The sequence below is a fragment of the Perna viridis genome, chromosome 6, assembly GCF_037379345.1.
Source record: "Perna viridis isolate PV_CMFRI_1.1 ecotype Kerala chromosome 6, ASM3737934v1, whole genome shotgun sequence".
NCBI classification, from domain to species: domain Eukaryota; kingdom Metazoa; phylum Mollusca; class Bivalvia; order Mytilida; family Mytilidae; genus Perna; species Perna viridis.
The window spans coordinates 17,582,924-17,592,206 of NC_142450.1; positions in this window are offsets into that span (position 1 = coordinate 17,582,924).

Genomic DNA, 9,283 nt, shown 5'->3' on the forward strand with positions numbered 1-9,283 from the left:
AAGGATTTTGTTCTGTTCGATATTCGTTTGACATTCGTTTTTGGTTTATATATTGAATATAAAATGGATTTGAATATCAAACTGAATATCTAAGAGGAGTTTGATCATTTCGATATTCATTTGACATTCGTTTTTGGTTTATATATTGAATATCGAACGGATTTGAATTGAACGTAATTTACATGACAAATGGTATCCAGAACGTTTCAGTCCCTGGCCGTATAAGATTCTTTTTTCAGCACCAGGTACGAGAACACAATTAATTTCGTAGTGCATTTTAACAGACCCATTTTGACATACAAAAAAAATCCAACTCTTCAAACTCAATAAAACTTCACAGATTGGGTGAAGAAGTGTTCTCTAAATAGCCTCAATTCAAATATTTGATATATATTCTCATTTTGTTTCTTAATTTCAATTGCAGTGCATGTTTCTGACGTAGAAAACACCAGCCAGTCAGGTTTCCATCAGATTTTAATACATGACACTGCAGTATTAGAGCATTTTAACCTGGTGCAGGGGTACTCATATAAAAACTCATTTTTAGAAGCTAAAAAAGAATGAATCAACCCAAACAACCAGAGGTAGTCTTTAAGAGTAAACTATCAGATGAGGTAATTAAAATCAAGCCAGGTCCAGGGTTGTAAAACTGTGGGTTTTGGTAAATAAGCCATTTACACTAATATCTCATCCCTACAACCACAAAATAGAGAAACGATATTTTAAAGTGCATGTTTTGATGCTTATGTGGTACATATGAACTCAACTGGATGTTTCTGTTTCATATCAGGTCAGGTTTTTCTGCTTTGAGGCTCTTTAGTGCGTGACTGGCTCCAAAATAACTGTTTTTCATCAACTCTGTAGGGCTTTAAGTGGCACATTTATTTAAAATATATGTAAAAGAATGGAAAATCATGTTTTTTTCACATTTTAAAGACCTTTCTCTCTCATTATTAAAAATTTCATACCAATGCAATGAAAGGGAGTACTCCAAGAGGTTAAGACAATTGACATACACCGTAATGTGGCCAAATGACCTTTGTTGCAGGTAAAACACAGATTCTACATGTTAATTTTTTTAATTTTACTCTGTTCACTGCTTATGAATGGTGTTTATTTGCTGTTATTATGACACTATGTGTGCAAAAATCTCAAAATGAGATAGTAATTAGCTCATTTGCCCAATTTTACACTGATGCCATAAGCAATTATGAGTTTTACATTTAAAATCACATAGAAACCCATTTTGCACTAAAATGCAAAAAAAAAAAAAAAATGAGAAAAGAAATTGCCACATTTCATGTTCATTCCATGAACTCTGAGAAATAAACCACAAAAACATATAAAAATAGCACGTTTTACAAAAATGTTACCTCTCTTATAGGTAAACAATTAATTTCGTAGTGCATTTCAACAGACCCATTTTGATATTTAAAAAAAATTTCACCTCTTCAAATTCAATAAAACTTCACCAATATGGAAACATGTATAAAAGCAGATTTCTATAAGAGTGCCAGAAATATTCATCATCATTTTTTATTTTTAGCACCTATGCTTCAGAGACCCTGTGGACATAAAAATGACCACTGCCAAATATCCTTAATTTTGATCTTCTTTCATAGGACCAAATCACAACTTTCGCATAAAATTACAGAATGAAAAAAAATCCCTTGTAAATTTGATCCTTATCCTACATTTTTGCAGCAAATACTAAGCAATAAAGTTTAGGACAGAAAAGAAAAACAACCAGGAAGAAACACTCTAAAATAAAAGGAACTATATTCGGATACAACGAAAAGTCAAGGGGAATTAATGGTGATCTCGTACCATCAGATGGCGGATTTTCAAAATACTTTTTTTCGCACGAAGTATTGGAACTTGAATGAATCGAAAAGGGTTTTATTATTTTTTACCTTTTTTTCCACCTACTCTGTGCGTGCTTTCATCCTGTCGTAGTGTCTAAGTGCCTGATATTTCATAAAACATAGTATTTGGATGTTGGTTTTTGAAATGCACCCCTGATTTGTACTAAAACTCAGTAATATTTTTTTTCAGTATGTTACCATGGCTACTAGATTTTATAACAATAACCACTAAATTACTTATAAATGACTTGAACTTCCAAACACCAAGGATTTAAAAAATGTGCACATTTTTTATGACAAAACACTAGAAATTTCCTTTTGGACTGCCTCTAAACAGCTTTATTTCAACAAAATGAGACCAAATTTAAGAAAAAATGACCTAACTGTATTATAGTATCTTATGGCAAGTTTTCAGGAACCCTACATCTGAAAAATTAGGATTTTCACCATAGAAACCACAATTGCAATTTTTGAGTTGGTTAAGGTGAACAGAGTAAGGAAATGTAGTTTGCGCAAAATTTAAGTGTGCAAATTAATCCTTAGCAACCAAATTTTCAGAAGTTTCATCATTTCAGATGTGACCTCATAGAAGATATTCTTGTATCTTCTTGAGATATGTGCTATTCTAACCGCTTTTAAGTAAAAAATGTTACTTTAGCTTATAATAGGTAAAATGGATAACCGAACAAACATTTGCTGTGCAAATAAGTATTGCAAGGCAGAAAAGAAAGTCAAAACAAGCCTTTTAGTACCCAGTCTTAAGTTTTGGGAAAACTCCATAATTGTCTATACATTCATCCTCATATGCTATTTTTCCGGTATGAAAACCAATGATGAGATTAAAAACATCAAATAAATACTGTTTTCAGTGCTTAAAAATCTGTGTCTTAATGTGTTTTCTCACATGTTTACAGCCTTTTTCATTAAATGAGTGCATGAAGCAGAACACAAGGCAGAATTATCCCCAATCTGGAGGAGCAGACCATGTATTAGATGTGCTATAGAATCAATATCCTATGTTCAGTTTTAATGAATCTGATATTTTATAATTCCATACAAACAGGCTTTCCAAAGATCCCAAGATATACACCACTTACAAAAAATCCCTTTCTCCTTAAGGCAATTTTCAGGAACCCTAAATCTGAAAAAATAGGATTTTCAAAATAGACACCACAATTTCTTGTGTAGTTTAAGATCCACAGTGTATGAAAATCAAGTTTGTGTTAAGAAATTTAATTGTTTAGTGCAAATAAGTCCTTAGCAACCAATTATTTTAGAAGTTTCATCAATTCAAATGCGATGTCATAGAAAATATTGTTGAAACGAATGTCAAACGAATATCGAAGAGCAAAAAAATCCTGTTTGATATTCAGTTTGATATTCAAACCCATTCTATATTTAATAGATAAACCGGAAACGAAGGTCAAACGAATATCGAACATAAAAAGAATCCCGATTGACATTGAGTTTGATATTCAAATCCATTATATAATCAATATATAAACCGGAAACGAATATCAAACCAATATCTAACCGACCAAATTTCTATTTGATATTCAGTTTGATATTGAAAAGTTATCGAACATCGAATATCTAACGTACTTGATCTCGGTCAATAAGACTGTATCGCATAAGTCCAAAATACTCATTTAACTAAAATTGAGTATATCTAACCTAAATTTAATGAAATTCCAATATTTTCATATTCAGAGGCGAGTGAAAATGTTTTTGCAATATACCATACATAATGAAATGGACATTTTTCATATAACAATATAATATCACTTTTAGAGCAATAAGATTGTATCGAATTAGTTTAAATAGCTTAATAATTTCAAAATAGTGTGCTTTTATCACAATGATCCAAATTCAACAAATATGGACAATACTTCCGGCGGATACGATCATTCGTTTATCGTGCTTCGTGCAACGTGTTTCGTGTGGCTTTTGTTTATCGTGTGCTTCGTGTGCGTGTTCCGTGGGGTTGTGTTTCGTGTTTCGTGTGCTTCGTGTGCGTGAGATGGGGAACGTTACTCGTTTCAGGGGGTGTAATTAGAAATTATTTGTAAAAATGAGTTCGTCTTTAACCGAATGAATATATTGCTCTAGAAAATGAATTAAGTCATTAACAAATTATGTTATATTTATTTTTATTTTTAAAGTTGTTTCGTAATTGACATTGAAAAAACAATTCTATATTAAACAAATGAATGACTAGTTATACTCTAAATATTGAATTAGATGCCTTTTAAGACACTAGTATATTTCATGGTGTTAGTTACTTGTTAGTTTCTTAATTCTCGGTTTAATCGGATCAGTGTTCGATAATTTTGTTGTTATCAATATTGTTCAGGAACAATACAGTAACATACAACATATTAGTCACGTTTGTCTCATATGATTTAGCAAAAGTGGATCGGACCTCCAAAGAAATAAACAGTCCAACCGTACCATACCAATTGGAATAATATTCCTTTTATTCGGCTTGCTCATATAGTGAGAAAAAAGAAACAAACAAAACGTAAATTTTGTTTAGAAGAAATAGAAAAATATTTAATTGGTTGGAAAAACATGTAATAATCTCGATTAACAAGAAAAAAGGACATAAGAATAAAGTACAACATGTTTAACCGAATGATTTGTAAACCCCTTTTATGCGTTTAATTGTATTTTAAACCTTGGTAACACGATAAGCTGTCACAACTTATCCGAAAGCTGGTCGGTTAAGTGTGTGTGTGTGTGTGTGTGTGTGTATGTGTGTGAGAAAAAAAAATGCATGTCAAAACCCCACCAATCTGACAATAAAATATCTCTCAAGGATACTTTTGTTACTTGAACATATCATTATTTCTTCTCTGCATCGTTGGGTTTGCTCAGAACTTTTTCAGTAGAATCCTAGAAAAATGAGGTTTTTGACAAAGTTATCTGCCCTTGAAATTTTCAGTGCATTTCAATGAAATTGTAACTCAATGGTCCAACATGATATGAAAAATCTTGTCTGCTTGCCTTGATTCTAATTGTGCAAATAGTCAAATTAATCATTAAAATGATGTTTGTTTTTCATGCCATGTTTTAACCACTGCATGATTCTGCATGAAGACTGACACTTAAGACAGTAATAAGTTGAATATCCAAACTGATTCTAATGTTTGATGTTTTTGTGCACGTAAAACTGGTTATCACACGACAGCAGGAACATTTGTCAAATGACAAAATATCAATACTGGACGCATATTTAATGAATACGTCATTTCTATATGTGAGAAAACAAGTTTTTTCCCCATTTTGGTCTGCAGATAGATATGTCCACTTTTTTTCATTTTTGAGTAATACATGACCGTATTATTGATTATTTAACCAAATTATATCCAATGAATATTCTTTGAAATTATCAACACTTATCCTTATAGTAATGGTATTAAACCTGGCACAGAAATGTCACTACTGTTCACATTACCGGTTTGAACTGTTTGATACTGACTGTGTATCAGAATTATCGATAACAATATGTGAGAAATGCATCTTATTAGGTCTTTTCATTGGTCGCCTTTTTCAATCTACAATTGCCTCTCTTTGTGTGTTTTGAACATTTAATTTGTTCATAAATAATGGTAGACTAGGAACATGCGAAATAAGGGAATAATAGGAAATGAGCTAACACGGACCTTACATCGCATTATGGATGTCATATAACACATTCCTGTTTGTTTGCCAGCATTCAAGTCAACATCAGCTCAGTATCAATGAAATAGTAAGGATCGTGAGCATATCACACGAAAATACCAATAAATCAAGATTTTACAGAAGAAAATACAATTTTTATACCGTAAATGTCAAAAGGTATACGGTTTATGGCTTTAAATTCTTAGTTGAATAATATATCATTCTTAAAATTCCTATTTATTTAGTTGCTAAGCCAAACGTTAAAGTACCTTGATGTAATTGAAATAACAATGTTGCTTTTCTTCTGATTCATCAATTAGTAAAAAATATGTCTAAACTACTGGGTCAAACATATGAATTTCGGCAAAAAAATCAATTAACTACATATCAACTTGTGACCATATGAAAAAATAATCCTATATATTGTACGATTAATACATTAAAAATAAATAAAATCTCAATAAAGTGAAATATCAAAATCCTTACAACAATAATGTTAGAGATATTTTTAACGATTTGCTACTCTATCATAAAATATATTGGATTGAAAGAATCGAATTGTTGATAATTTGTAAACTAGCTAAGTAATAAAATTAGAAACCCGTATCTCCCTCAAAATATTTGAAACCATGTAGTGGTAGGATTTAATTCATAAAAATATCATTTGAAGAGATTCCTATCATTACATCGTTCCTAAAACTTGTTGAGCCAAACGAGAAAAAAAGAAAAGAAAACGTTTGTAAAATTTATTCAGGTCAACAACTGTATTAAGTTTCAAAACAATGACACCAGCGGAATTGATCTTTTAACAATAGCTAATCAGAATAATAGATGGCCTATTGCGATGAACTTGTTTATGAAACATAATCAGCACAATCAAAATTGTATCATATGTAGGAGTTATCTTGTTTTTATTCTGCCAATTCTGGGTTAGTATTAGCAGAGATACCGTCAAACATATGTTTCTACAAAGATTGTTATTGGCTCAGTTTGAGTGTCCTAAAGGGCAATAACTCCAACATAGGTCAACAGATTATCACATTATCTCAAAGGGGAGGTACAGCATACTGAACAGTTTATCCCAAATATGTTTTTTTCGAAACGAAATTTGAGATATTAAAAAAAAAAACAAAAAACAACATGCTCTTTTTCCCTACGCTTATTGTCCATGTTTGTCGAAGGTCAAGATATCACTTCATCAGTTTGAGGCAGAATATCTTGAAGGTATACTCGAACTGTGTTTGATTCAGTTGGTCAGAAAGTTTCAAGATTTGAGATCACATTCAAGAAGAGCATTTTTGCAAACAGTTTTCTATGCATATAGAATATTTCTAACCTTCAATTAGAATTTGTGCGAATGTTATAAGTTACTTGCAAATAACTACTGTTTGACCCCTAGGGTTTATTTATAGTAACACCGGCCATGCATGTTTGTTGCAGGATTGATCAAAACCCCTACTTCAGATTTAGGTAGGATGTCATTAGGAACATTCACATTACGTTTGGTTGCAATCAGCCAGTTAATGTAAGAGAGACAGTTTTTAAGACACTATAGTCCCTGAGTCAACAGGAACATATTAACTTTGGTATTTTTAGGTAACACTTACCCGTATTTCTGATTACATATACAAATCATTACCAATGAAAGGTCAATATAAGTTCAACACTAGTCAGGCATTATATTCAAGTCATTTAATTTGTCAACGATATAAAACAACTTTTTCACACATTGTGGATACGTTATGGGCTTATTTTATTTTTTTTTATTGTTAATATAGTAATTTAAAACAACGGGTAACAAATTGTGGGACAACTGTTTTATTGGTTCTTCCTTGATGTAATGAAATCCATTCCTTCATATTTTGCCAATTTCTTAAATAGTGCATCATCAGACCAGGCTAATTGGAATAATCATTGAATAAAGAAAATTCGTATACGCATTTTATTTTTTTTTATTAAGAAAGTACAGACAATTTTAAAATAAATAACATTGAATCCTTCAGACTTCAAGTGTTTTTGATAAGTAAAATGCATGGTGTATAAGTTTTACTTTGATAATATTATCAAAATATTCTAATGTCCTTAATATTATTGTTGAAAAAATTCTTTCAATTTGCAATCAACGATGACAAATGGGACTATATGAAGCACTAACTCCTTTAATAATTCAGGCATTCATAGTTAGGCAAAACAAATTGTCTGTTTTAGTGTACCCTACCTACCCTATTTTTTCTGCCTATCCTAAAATTACTTATTTTTTTTTTACTTTTAATTTGAAAACTAATGTACCTTTACAACGGGAGTACGGCCACAAAATTAGACTAGCTTAAATTTATTAAAATTAGTTTGGAAAGAGAGTTAATTCTTGTAAAATTCCCTTGCAAAGCTTTAAATATTGCATTAACTCATTTAACAGTTTCTTAGAGAATCATCTTTTCCGTACGTCGCAGATTATTTTCCTAAACCTAAACATATCTGAACTTATCGGCAAAGAAATACATCTTTTAAAATTGAAATAAGCCCGAGAAAAGACTAAGTAAGAGTTAGATTTCGAGTTTTTACACGAGGTCCTGACGAGTTAGAGAACATCCAAATCTTACCCGAAAGATTTCCATATCTAGCATTTTCTGTCGGTGTTCTATTCTATTTCTCACTTTTGAAATTGATTATGTGATTAGTTCTCCAATCCAGAATGCCCTGATTGCAGGAATTCTTTGAATTTACAAGACGTCATAAAAAAATTATTGTGAAGTCACTTGTGTTATCTCTTTTGACTTATAAAAAAATAAGATATCACTTTATCAGTTTGAGGCAGAATATCTTGAAGGTATACTCGAATTGCGTTTGATTCACTTAGAATAAAAATAACCATGTCTCTTAAGTGAGAAGAAATATCTCTCAGTCCAGCTGCTTCAACCGCTGAGTTGCTATAATAATCTGCTTGCCCATAAAGGCAAGAACCTAAAGTCAGTACTCTAACTCGAAGCTAGTCCTCATCTGATCTCTTACATGGCATTTGCTTAAAGACGAAGCAACAAGTGCAGATGCTGTGATTTGTTTAAAAAAAAATCATGAAAATTGACAACCTCCTACAACAATGCCCGGCTCACTACAATCAAGCCACAGACTAGTAAATAACTTTTGTTTTTTCGTTTATGATTTCAATATAATTCATTTAAATCTGCATGCAAGGACTAAACGGGTGGACAAATAACTCATGATTCAGTTAGTCAGATTATGTTAAAGATATAATATATATATAGTTAATTGTTATATTACGTAATATGTGATATTTTTTTCTTGATAATTTAACATTACCACGGACGTTGAGAACACAAGCACATAGATTATCAAACATGTCGTCGATTTACAACTAAACGGTCATACATTTGTACAAACATATTTATAGTACAGAGGACGCTTACCCTACCGGTGCACCTGGTCCATGCTCCCAGTTTTTAGTGGAGTCCGAATTGCTCATTTACTTTTGTTACTTTGTATGTATGATTTTAGTTACTTTATGTTCTTTGTTGTGAATGTCCGTTTTCCATGTCTGGTCTTTGTCCCTGGATTACATTCTTTTGATTACCGCTATAACCTTGGTTCCCTTAATTACTCTTACAAGATATTCATAACCATCACATGGTCATGTAACTCTGGTTCAATTGTATTAAGTTTATTTAAAGAAACACTTTACATATACGACATGAACTGTATGTCTATGTGTGAGCATGAATTCGTAGTTTTGATTTTCA